Genomic DNA, 11,798 nt, shown 5'->3' on the forward strand with positions numbered 1-11,798 from the left:
ATGGAGATCATCCTGTCTCCAATTCTTGCGCTTCGCTTCCTTTTGCTTCCAAGAACCTCCTTACAATTGTCCATACATTTTTTCCATTCTTTGATTAGCATGTCTCCACTTCTTTTAGAAATCCGGTATGGACAGTTGAGATTCGTAGGATGACCTGGCTGTATGTTCAAAACATCAAGGCTACCATTCTGATACATCAAATGAGGCACACAATCCTCTGGGATTCTCTGTTGAAAAACATAGTAATAACTTTATAGTTAGCAATGATGTACTAGTTTTAGAAGTATGCAAAAGATGCACAGATGTCGTAATAGTAAAAAATCTTACCAGGATATCTCCATGGTAGTTACCGTAGTTCAACACGTGCACTAGTGGCACGTATTGACCATAATGTTGAGGAGTTTGATTGTAGATATTGTAATTCTCAAGATCAGTACAAAATGCGATCAGATAATTTTTCTCCTGATAAGTTAATTCGGAGCCATCGGTGTAGTGGGTTTTGTCTACCATCTTCCGCACATTCTTTGAAGAATGAAAATAAGCTGTCAATGGAAATAAGCTGTCGACTATTTTGAAATAAACAATATAAATTAGTTAATAACTATGTTTGAGAAACTCACATAGCGGTAGAATTGGAGCCGTATCAACAAGGACCCAAATTTCCATATTGTCTTGCTCGATTTCAGGATCACCAAGATCCATGGTGACAAGCATATCCTCATGAAAACCATACATCTTGCAAAGTGCTTCCCATTTTTTTGCAACCAAAATGGGTTACGCTCTCAGAATTGTACAGATTTACTTCAAAATCCATACCATGATGGGTCCTTAGGTGAATTTTCTTTGTTTCGAAACTTTCGTGGTCTTCAAAACCCATCCTCTCCAAGACATAGCATCTTGCATGGCATGGGATAAGCTAGTCGAATTGTAAAAGATGAAAATTACACGTTGAAATAGTTGAAGTCGTGCTTAATTATGAAAAAAAAACACTTGTCGTCGTTGAGTACCGTTTCAACATCGAAGGTCTCCTCGAGCTTAATGCTGAAGCGCCGATTTTCGTCTAGGTGAGGCCTGTCGCACAGACCTCGGTCGTCGTGGCACCAGTCGCACTCCCCTGGGAGACTTTCGTTGTCCGAGTACGACATTTCCTATGTTCATAATTCAAATATTAAATTTGTACAATTAAATATATGTACTAAAAAACCTAAATTAGATCATTATTATTCATCACGGGTTGACTATCAGTCTGTCGAGTCGACAACAGTCGGGATTCTTCGTCCTCTCATATATATATGGTGGAGACTCTCCCTCACTGATTCCTCTCTGACATTTGCGACCGTCGGTGATGGTAGCTCCTCCTTTCGTTCCCGAGTGCATTACACCAAATTGTCTAGCACACGGGAACGAAGGAGAAGCTACCCCACGACAACAGTCGGGATTCTTCGTCCTCTCATATATGGTGGAGACTCGACAGACTTAAAGTCAACCCGAAATATCCTTTAATTATCTTTCTAAAAAAGGACATATCGAGCGCCTGAAATTTGCCAGAACGGAAATATACATGTTTTTGCCTACATCATATGAGCATTCAAACTTGATGGCCATTACATTTCAATGGTTGAAAATATCAGCAAAAACATTTCAAAATATCTTATAGGACTCATATTGACATGGAGATTTGGCTGGTCTCACCTCGAGGTCGGAGGGGGTTCGGTGACGGGGACGACGGCGGGGATGATGGAGGGGGATCCTAGATTTCTGCAAAAACAAAAACCCTATAAGCTATCAACTAATCAAACGCATACGCCTTGCATAGTGCTCTCCAATTTTAGCATTCAAAGTAGGAGTAGTTTTCCAATTTGAGCATTCAATAAGCAAAACCAAATCGTAAAATAAAGTAGCATTCAAATTAGCATGCATTCAATTATAAGCAAAACTACATCATCTCTTGCGTCCGTACATCGTCGTATATTATCACTAATACACCTCGAATACTATCATACATATAGCATCGCTAATACAGCTAGAGCCGTAGCGCCCGACGGGTATCGGCGCGGGCGGTGGATACCCAAAGAGAAGGAACCATCACAGGATCATAGCTCCAGTGAGATCCCTGAAGAACCTGCCAGGTATTGTCGAACCTGCCCTCCAACGCAACCATGTAGTGATGGACATGCTCGTCCTCCTCGCTGACACGGTGACGTACCACCTCCGCGGTGTCCGGAAGCCTCAGCACCGTCACTGGCCCACGCGACCGCCACCAAACAAGGATTGGGTCAACGACGGGCTGGCTCCTCACCAACCTACGCTCCCCGGAAGGTAGCACCTCCCAATACCAGCCCGGCGGAGCCCAATCCCGGACATGGCCCCGCTGATCAAGCAGGCCTCCTCCGCCGAGTCGACGACGAGGATGCGGGATAGGCTAGTCGACGTCGATGCGGGAATAATTGCTTGAACTAAAAAAATAAACTAGTTCTACTAATTTTCTTGCTAAAACTAAACTACTTCTATAGTAAAATAAAGTAGTTTTATTAAATCAACTAGTTCAACTACTAAGCACTTACTATAAATAAAATAAAGTAGTACTTACTAAAAATAAACTACTTCTATAGTAAAATAAAGTAGTTTTATTAAATCAACTAGTTCAACTACTAAGCACTTACTATAAATAAAATAAAGTAGTACTTAGTAAAAATAAACTACTTCTATAATAAAATATAGTACTTTTATTAAATCAACTAGTTCAACTACTAAGCACTTACTATAAATATAATAAAGTAGTACTTTGATACGTCTCCGTCGTATCTACTTTTCCAAACACTTTTGCCCTTGTTTTGGACTCTAACTTGCATGATTTGAATGGAACTAACCCGGACTGACGCTGTTTTCAGCAGAATTGCCATGGTGTTATTTATGTGCAGAAACAAAAGTTCTCGGAATGACCTGAAACTCCACGGAAGATATTTTTGGAAAATATTAAAAATACTGGAAGAAGAATCCACGTCAGGGGGCCCACACCCTGTCCACGAGGGTGGGGGCGCGCCTGCCCCCCTGGGCGCGCCCCCCGCCTCGTGGGCCCCCTGACGCTCCACCGACCTCAACTCCAACTCCATATATTCACTTTCAGGGAGAAAAAAATCAGAGAGAAGGATTCATCGCGTTTTACGATACGGAGCCGCCGCCAAGCCCTAAAACCTCTCGAGAGGGCTGATCTGGAGTCCGTTCGGGGCTCCGGAGAGGGGAATCCGTCGCCGTCGTCATCATCAACCATCCTCCATCACCAATTTCATGATGCTCACCGCCGTGCGTCAGTAATTCCATTGTAGGCTTGCTGGACGGTGATGGGTTGGACGAGATCTATCATGTAATCGAGTTAGTTTTGTTAGGGTTTGATCCCTAGTATCCACTATGTTCTGAGATTGATGTTGCTATGACTTTGCTATGCTTAATGCTTGTCACTAGGGCCCGAGTGCCATGATTTCAGATCTGAACCTATTATGTTTTCATGAATATATGTGAGTTCTTGATCCTATCTTGCAAGTCTGTAGTCACCTACTATGTGTTATGATCCGGCAACCCCGAAGTGACAATAATCGGGACCACTCCCGGTGATGACCATAGTTTGAGGAGTTCATGTATTCACTATGTGTTAATGCTTTGTTCCGGTACTCTATTAAAAGGAGGCCTTAATATCCCGTAGTTTCCATTAGGAAACCGTTGCCACGGGAGGGTAGGACAAAAGATGTCATGCAAGTTCTTTTCCATAAGCACGTATGACTATATTCGGAATACATGCCTACATTACATTGATGAATTGGAGCTAGTTCTGTGTCACCCTATGTTATGACTGTTACATGATGAACCACATCCGGCATAATTCTCCATCACCAATCCAATGCCTACGAGCTTTTCACATATTGTTCTTCGCTTATTTACTTTTCCGTTGCTACTGTTACAATCACTACAAAACCCAAAAATATTACTTTTGCTACCGTTACCGTTACTTCCATATTACTTTGCTACTAAATACTTTGCTGCAGATATTAAGTTATCCAGGTGTGGTTGAATTGACAACTCAACTGCTAACGCTTGAGAATATTCTTTGGCTCCCCTTGTGTCGAATCAATAAATTTGGGTTGAATACTCTACCCTCGAAAAATGTTGCGATCCCCTATACTTGTGGGTTATCAAGACTATTTTCTGGCGCCGTTGCCGGGGAGCATAGCTCTATTCTTTGAGTCACTTGGGATTTATATCTTCTGGTCACTATGAAGAACTTGAAAGACGCAAAAACAAAAATTTATCCCTCAACTACGAGGAGAGGTAAGGAACTGCATCTAGCTCTGCACTTGATTCACCTTCTGTTTTGAGTAAGCTTGCGACACCTAAACCTGCTTCTGCTATTAATTCTGATATGTCGCATGTTATTGATGATGCCACTTCTGCTATGCATGATACTTATGATGAAACTACTTCTATGCTTGATACTACTGTGCCAGTTGGTGAATTTCTTGATGAATAACTTGCTAGTGTTAGAGAGAATGAAATTATTGAAACTGATAATATTGAAGATAGTGATGATGAAGACTCTCCCCCTAATAAATATGAATTGCCTGTTGTGCCTGAGGGTTATGTTCTGGATGAAGAATCTGCTAGAGCCATTCTTGCTTGCAATGATAGAAGTGATCTTAAGAAGTTATTAGCTAAATGGAAGTAGCGATCTCTTAATGCTAGAATGAAACCTGACCCTGCTTTTGCTACTTCACCTATCTGTGTTACTGATAAGGATTATGAATTCTCTATTGATCCTGGTATAATTACTTTGGTTGACTCTGATCCTTTTTATGGCTATGAATCTGAAACTGTTGTGGCACATCTTACTAAATTAAATGATATAGCCACCCTGTTCACTAATGATGAGAGAACTCGCTACCTTTATATCCTTCAAATATTTCCGTTCTCATTAAAGGGTGATGCTAAGATATGGTTTAATTCTCTTGATCCTGGTTGTGTGCGTAGTCCCCAGGATATGATTTATTACTTCTCTGCTAAATATTTCCCTGCTCATAAGAAACAAGCTGCTTTAAGGGATATATATAATTTTGTGCAAATTGAAGGAGAGAGTCTCCCACAAGCTTGGGGGAGGCTTCTCCAATTACTTAATGCTTTGCCTGATCATCCTCTTAAGAAAAATGAAATACTTGATATCTTTTATAATGGACTAACCGATGCTTCCAGAGATTACCTGGATAGTTGTGTTGGTTCTGTTTTCAGGGAAAGAACACCGGATGAAGCTGAAATTCTATTGAATAATATGTTGACAAATGAAAATAATTGGACACTTCCTGAGCCAACTCCTGAGTCTATTCCTAAACCAACTCCGAAGAAGAGGGGTGTTCTATTTCTCAGTCCTGAAGATATGCAAGAGGCAAAGAAATCTATGAAATAAAAGGGTATTAAAGCTGAAGATGTTAAGAATTTACCTCCTATTGAAGAAATACATGGTCTTAATTTATCGCCTGTTGAAGAAACATACGATCTTAATTCATCACCTATTGAAGAAAATCATGGTCTTGATAACCCGACACAGGTAGTAAAGGTAATTCTCTCTATAGATATGATAAAGCTGAAATCCCTCCTACTAAGTTTGCTAGCCAATGTTTAGATGAGTTCGATAACTTTATGGTTAAGCAAGAAGATTTCAATGCTTATTTTGGTAGACAGTTAAAAGAAAATGCTTATATGATTGAACACTTGGGTGATTATATGTCTAGAGTTAAAGGTGAACTTAAACTCATTACTAAACATGCTTCTATGGTTACCACTCAAGTAGAACAAGTACTTAAAGCTCAAAATGATTTGCTCAATGAATTAAATAGTAAGAATAATGACTATGCTGTTAGAGTAGCTACTAGAACTGGTAAAATGACTCAGCAACCTTTGTATATTGAAGGCCACCCTAAGAGAATTGAGCAAGATTCTCAGAGAAATAATATAGATGCACCTAGTTCTTCTAAAAAGAAGAAAAAGAAAATGATAGGACTTTGCATGCTTCTAGTGAACCTATTGCTGAACCACCTGAGAATCCAAATGATATTTCTATTTCTGATGCTGAAACACAATCTGGTAATGAACATGAACCTAATGAAAATATTAATGAAGATGTTCATGATGATGCTCAACCTAGTAATGATAATGATGTAGAAATTGAACTTGTTGTTGATCTTCATAACCCACAATCAAAGAATCAACGTTATGATAAGAGAGACTTTGTTGCTAGGAAACATGGTAAAGAAAGAGAACCATGGGTTCAGAAACCCATGCATTTTCCTCCCAAACCATCCAAGAAAAAGGATGATGAGGATTTTGAGCGCTTTGATCAAATGATTAGACCTACCTTTTTGCGTATGCGATTAACTGATATGCTCAAAATGAATCCTTATGCTAAGTATATGAAATAAATTGTTACTAATAAAAGAAAGATACCGGAAGCTGAAATTTCTACCATGCTTGCTAATTACACTTTCAAGGGTGGAATACCTTAGAAACTTGGAGATCCTGGAGTACTAACTATACCATGCTCCATTAAAAGAAACTATGTTAAAACTGCTTTATGTGATCTTGGAGCCGGTGTTAGTGTTATGCCTCTTTCTTTATATCATAGATTTGACTTGAATAAGTTGACACCTACTGAAATATCTTTGCAAATGGCTGATAAATCAACTGCTATACCTGTTGGTATTTGTGAGGATGTGCCTGTTATGGTTGCAAACGTCACTATTTTGACGGACTTTGTTATTCTTGATATTCCCGAGGACGATAGTATGTCTATTATTCTTGGAAGACCCTTTTTTAATACTGCAGGGGCTGTTATTGATTGCAACAAGGGCAATGCCACTTTTCATGTTAATGGCAATGAGCATACGGTACACTTTCCGAGGAAACAACCTCAAGTTCATAGTATAAATTCTATTGGAAAAGTTCCATCAATTATTTTTGGAGGTTTTGAATTTCCTCTTCCTACGGTCAAGAAGAAATATGATATTCTTATTATTGGGGATGTGCATATCCCCGTTGAGGTAACATAGTGTTATTCGAAATTTCTCCGGTTCCATGTTATTCGGAATGAGTTTGTTAAGAAGACTTGATCAACCTTGTTAATGGATTCCTTTTGATGAGCATGAGATGGATGAAGTTAGAAAGCACAACCTTCTGTACCCTCCTTTTACTTTCTGTTATTTAGTTGAAATAAAGTAAAAATAGTATTTTTCTGTCAGTTTTCTGAATAATCCGTGCAATATAAAAATACCCCAAAAATAAAAGTTCTCCAAATGCCCTGCAAATGGAATATGATTTTTTCTGGAATATTTGAGAATATCTGGCACTGAGAACACAGCAGGGGGAGCAAGCACCTGGCCACGAGGGTCCAGGGCGGGCCCACACCTACAGGGCGTGCCCCCTGCCTCGTGGGCCCATGGTGGCCCCCCTCCACTTATTCCTGCACCCACACACTTCTTCTTCCTCCCAAAAAAAATCACTATCCAGCTCAAGCACAAGTTCTAGCTCATTTTGCTGTGATTTTCGATCTCCTTGCTCAAAGCACCTCTCACAAAACTGCTTGGGGAGATTGTTCCTTGGTATGTGACTCCTCCATTGGTCCAATTAATTTTTGTTCTTGTGCTTTATTCATTGCAAATTTTTGCTTCCTAGGTGACCATGTTCTTGAGCTTGCATGTCAAATTTATATGGTTCCAAGTAGTTCTAATGCTTGATATAGTCTCTAGGCACTTGTAGGAGTAGTTGCTATCAATTTTGTTGAGCTTGGTTCACTTTTATTTGAAGTTACTAAGAATTTCAGAAATTTTTCAGAGGAAGAAATATGCTTAGGAAAATGTACCAAGGTGGTTCTTCAAGGAAGCAAGGACCCAGGCTTGCAATGTGTGATGCTGACGATGAGCCAACAAGGGACGCTCCAGTGCGGCCTTGTGAATGGCCTTCAGAAAACTTTATGGATCGAGCGGGAATCAAGGAAGAATTTAACGCATATTTGCGTAACGCTGATCTGGTGAGCTTCGAGGAGGAAAAGTGCCGCCAGTACCACTATCTCACTAGTTCCTTTGTGAGGAGGTTTGAATTTTCATCTTCACGCAATTCTCTCACTGTCCTGTTTGATCTTTATGAAAAATCTTATACGATGGACTTAGAGGATTTTACCACTGCTTGCAAACTTCCACAATGGGGTAGTGCTAGTGAACCTCGCAAATCTGAATTTAGAAATTTTCTTGCTAGTATAACTGTGGTGGAATCTAGAGACATAACACAAGCTACAATAGGGAGCATTCATTTTCCTGCTATACATTATTTTGCTCTCTTCATAGTTAGGTGCATAAATGGTAAAGATGAAGCATGTCATATGTGTGTCCCTGACCTCAGTATTCTTAGGAGTGCTGTGTTAGGAGACAAATCTTATAATTTGGGAGCCATTGTTGCACGTAGGTTGCATCATAATAGATTTAATGGAGATTTCTGCGGAATTTATGCAACCCGCTTAGCTGATTTTCTTGGTGTAACCATACGTAATGATGATATTGAATTGCCTCCTACTTATTTAGACTTTAATGCTATGGTTCACCACCAGTTTGTCGAGAGGAATGAATCACCTCTCCGTTATCGCTTAATCTTTGACAGACGTCGTGCTGTCCGTATTACTCTCCCTGCTCCTGCCTTCTTTGATTATCAGGCAAAAGGAAGACATTTTATTACCAGAGAGGAGGCAGACGAGTACGAGAGGAGGGCGGAGGCAGCCCGCCGCCACGCTGCAGCTCAGGAGGCAATAACTGCTGCATCGCAGTACGGCCCCGGCTACAACTATGGATATCCGCCAGGCCATCCGTGGCAATAAACCAACTTAGGCCAAAAGCCTAAGCTTGGGGGAGTACGTATTTCCCACCGACATTACATTTATGTTCACACACACACACACATTGCTAGATGTTGGTGCTCATACTCTTTCACTGTAATATCCATGCTAGTTTATTTTCTTTTTCTTGCTTTCTTCTTGTGTGTTAAAAAACCTTAAGAAAACCAAAAAAAATAGTTATAGCTTTTAGCTAGTTTACTTTCTTGCTGTAGTAGTAATAATTAAAAAGAAAACCCAAAAAGATTTCTTGTTCTTCTTTTGCTTGTTGGGAGCTTTCCCGTGTAAATAGTTTTATTTCTTTTCTTTTCTTTGGGGTCGATAGGAGAAGACCATAATTAAATTGTTGAAGTGGCTCTTATATGCATTATTGTTTATTGAATGCTTGCAGATTCCAGCTTAGTCCAATGCACGTGCACTCTTATTATTTTCACATCGTTCAGTCATGCAAGTGAAAGGCAATAATGATGATATATGATGGACTGATTGAGATGAGAAAAGCTGGTATGAAGTCGACCTCTCTTGTTTTTGTAAATATGATTAGTTCATCGTTCCTGATTCAGCCTATTATGAATAAACATGTTTGCAATGACAATTAGAGATCATAGTTGCTTATGCCATGCTTGATTAGCTATGAGTTATAATGGTTTACCTTGCGTGCCAACATGCTATTAAAATGGTTGTGATGTGGTATAGTGGGGTGGTATCCTCCTTTGAATGATTTAAGTGACTCGACTTGGCACATGTTCACACATGTAGTTGAAACAAATCAACATAGCCTTCACGATATTTATGTTCATGGTGGATTATATCCTACTCATGCTCGTACTCAGTGTCTATTAATTTTAATGTATGTTCATGACTGTTGTCGCTCTCTAGTTGGTCGCTTCCCAGTCTTTTGCTAGCCTTCACTTGTACTAAGCGGGAATACTGCTTGTGCATCCAATCCCTTAAACCCCAAAGTTATTCCATATGAGTCCACCATACCTTCCTATATGCGGTATCTACCTGCCGTTCCAAGTAAATTTGTATGTGCCAAACTCTAAACCTTCAAATGAAATTCTGTTTTGTATGCTCGAATAGCTCATGTATCAACTCGGGATGTCCTTATCTTCCATGTTAGGCGGGTTATTCTCAAGAGGAGTGGACTCCGCTCCTCACTCACGAGAAAATGGCTGGTCACCGGGATGCCCAGTCCCATGCTTTATGCAAACTAAATCAAAATAATTGCAAACAAAACTCCCCCGGGGCTGTTGCTAGTTGGAGGCACTCGTTGTTTCGAGCAAGCCATGGATTGATGCTTGTTGGTGGAGGGGGAGTATAAACTTTACCATTCTGTTTGGGAACCGCCTATAATGTGTGTAGCATGGAAGATACTGCCATATCTTGGTTGTTATGTTGACAATGAAAGTATGCCGCTCAAAATATTATTTATCTCTGCTTTAAAATCGAGCTCTGGCACCTCTACAAATCCCTGCTTCCCTCTGCGAAGGGCCTATCTATTTACTTTAATGTTGAGTCATCACCCTCTTATTAGAAAGCACTAGCTGGAGAGCGCTGCTATCATTTGCATTCATTACTATTAATTTATATTGGGTATGACTATGACTGGATCTCTTTTACCATGAATTACAATGTCTAGTCAGTCCTTGATCTTTAAAGGTGCTCGGCATTTATGTTTTGCGGTCTCAGAAAGGGCTAGCGAGATACCATCTTGTTATATCATATCATGATTGTTTTGAGAAAGTGTTGTCATCCAAGATTTATTACTATTGCTCGCTAGTTGATTATGCCATTGATATGAGTAAACATGAGACCTAAGAGTTATTGTGAATGTGGTTACTCATAATCTTTGCTGAAAACTTGAATGCTGGCTTTACATATTTACAACAACAAGAGCAACCAGAGTTTGTAAAAGTTTTTCTTTATCACTTTCAGTTTATCAACTAAATTGCTTGAGGACAAGCAAATGTTTAAGCTTGGGGGAGTTGATACGTCTCCGTCGTATCTACTTTTCCAAACACTTTTGCCCTTGTTTTGGACTCTAACTTGCATGATTTGAATGGAACTAACCCGGACTGACGCTGTTTTCAGCAGAATTGCCATGGTGTTATTTATGTGCAGAAACAAAGGTTCTCGGAATGACCTGAAACTCCACGGAACATATTTTTGGAAAATACTAAAAATACTGGACCCACACCTGTCCACGAGGGTGGGGGGCGCGCCTGCCCCCCTGGGCGCGCCCCCCTTCCTCGTGGGCCCCCTGACGCTCCACCGACCTCAACTCCAACTCCATATATTCACTTTTGGGGAGAAAAAAATGAAAGAGAAGGATTCATCGCGTTTTACGATACGGAGCCGCCGCCAAGCCCTAAAACCTCTCGGGAGGGCTGATCCGGAGTCCGTTCGGGGCTCCGGAGAGGGGAATCCGTCGCCGTCATCATCATCAACCATCCTCCATCACCAATTTCATGATGCTCACCGCCGTGTGTGAGTAATTCCATCATAGGCTTGTTGGACGGTGATGGGTTGGATGAGATCTATCATGTAATCGAGTTAGTTTTGTTACGGTTTGATCCCTAGTATCCACTATGTTCTAAGATTGATGTTGCTATGACTTTGCTATGCTTAATGCTTGTCACTAGGGCCCGAGTGCAGTGATTTCAGATGAACCTATTATGTTTTCATGAATATATGTGAGTTCTTGATACTATCTTGCAAGTCTATAGTCACCTACTATGTGTTATGGTCCGGCAACCCCGAAGTGACAATAATCGGGACCACTCCCGGTGATGACCATAGTTTGAGGAGTTCATGTATCCACTATGTGTTAATGCTTTGGTCCGGTACTCTATTAAAAGGAGGCCTTAATATCCCTTAG

The sequence above is a fragment of the Aegilops tauschii genome, chromosome 4 (assembly GCF_002575655.3).
Source record: "Aegilops tauschii subsp. strangulata cultivar AL8/78 chromosome 4, Aet v6.0, whole genome shotgun sequence".
Classification (NCBI taxonomy): domain Eukaryota; kingdom Viridiplantae; phylum Streptophyta; class Magnoliopsida; order Poales; family Poaceae; genus Aegilops; species Aegilops tauschii.